This window comes from Plectropomus leopardus, unplaced genomic scaffold (genome assembly GCF_008729295.1).
Source record: "Plectropomus leopardus isolate mb unplaced genomic scaffold, YSFRI_Pleo_2.0 unplaced_scaffold93276, whole genome shotgun sequence".
In the NCBI taxonomy this organism is placed as follows: domain Eukaryota; kingdom Metazoa; phylum Chordata; class Actinopteri; order Perciformes; family Serranidae; genus Plectropomus; species Plectropomus leopardus.
Genome location: NW_024702868.1, coordinates 1 through 963, shown reverse-complemented (window position 1 = coordinate 963; position 963 = coordinate 1). Strand labels below are relative to the sequence as shown.

The 963-nt window shown below is 36.8% G+C and overlaps 1 non-coding gene across 1 annotated transcript; it reads right to left on the bottom strand.

The window, feature by feature from the left end:
* Window positions 1-562: 562 nt before the first annotated feature.
* Window positions 563-678, bottom strand: trnal-caa. Its single transcript has 2 exons — window positions 641-678; window positions 563-608 (listed from the first exon to the last, which is right to left on the bottom strand). It is a non-coding gene; the product is annotated as a tRNA-Leu (tRNA).
* Between the last annotated feature and the right edge of the window lie 285 nt (window positions 679-963).

Genomic DNA, 963 nt, shown 5'->3' with positions numbered 1-963 from the left:
TAGCTAAGCCCCTAATATCCTAAAATCCTTGAAATGTCCTACAATACCAGAAACGTCCTAAAATCCAAGACGTCCAAAAATCTTAGAAATGTCCTAAAATCTAAGAAATGTCCCAAAATCCTAGAACTGTCAGTTTAATAAAACTCACCTGTGCAGTTTGCTCAACGTTGGACCCTTTGAGACCAAAATTGCACGAAATTAGTAAAAATAAATAAATAAACATAAAACAACATAAAGAAAAAGTACTAAAACATTTCAATAATTCTCTAACGTAATTTTAAATATGTAATTGTGATAATTATAAATATAGTGTTTCCCTTTTTTCCCTCGTATGTTTTTCTCTAGATTTTTTTAAATAGTAATTTTCTAAATCCAATAATTTCTTGCAATCCATGGAACATTTCTTACTTCTTTACTTTCTTCTTCAGTGGCTAATTTCTTCCCATGTTTTTGAAAGAAACAGAACCAGTTTGCTCAGGTTTCAGGTGTTTTACATGTAGCGGGCATCTGAAAACAGCACAAGAAACCAGGATACACAGATAACTCGTGAGGATAAAACCTCTGTCAGAAGTGGGATTCGAACCCACGCCTCCATTCGGAGACCAGAAGTCCCATATCTGTATCGCAGGAAGGTATTTACCTTGAGTCTGGCGCCTTAGACCACTCGGCCATCCTGACAGCTTGATTGTCACATAAATTATACTCACCTTGTTGTTCGTCAACCAAATCTGGCCCCTGATAGGGTGCTGTGGCCCCCAACCATTTTCTAATTCTCAATAAAAATAAAGTGATTCACACTGTTTTTGTACTTTGAGTATGCATAAGGTGCCAGAGTGCACAAAACAACATTAAATTAGAGCTTATTTTTCAAAACAAAGTACAAGTGCATGATCCCCGCCCCACCCAACAGAGGTCCTAGCTAAGCCCCTAATATCCTAAAATCCTTGAAATGTCCTACAATAC